The sequence below is a fragment of the Arachis duranensis genome, chromosome 3 (assembly GCF_000817695.3).
Source record: "Arachis duranensis cultivar V14167 chromosome 3, aradu.V14167.gnm2.J7QH, whole genome shotgun sequence".
Lineage (NCBI taxonomy): Eukaryota > Viridiplantae > Streptophyta > Magnoliopsida > Fabales > Fabaceae > Arachis > Arachis duranensis.
Genome location: NC_029774.3, coordinates 105999786 through 106000105, shown reverse-complemented (window position 1 = coordinate 106000105; position 320 = coordinate 105999786).

Sequence of the window (320 nt, the reverse complement as noted above, 5' to 3'; positions counted from 1 at the left end):
ATGCACTTTCCTCCCAACAACTATTGGGAACAACTCAACACTTCCTTAGAAGATTTGAGCTACAATGTGGAACAATTAAGGGTGGAACATCATGAGCATTCCATCATTCTCCAAGAAATAAGAGAAGATCAAAGAGCAATGAGGGAGGAGCAACAAAGGCAAGGAAGGGACATAGAAGAGTTGAAGAACATCATTGGTCCTTCAAGAAGAAGACGGCACTAAAGGTGGATTCATTCCGTTGTTTTTATTTCTTTCTGTTTTCGGTTTTTAATGTTGTGTTTATCTATGTTTTGTGTCTCTACTTCATGATCATTAATATG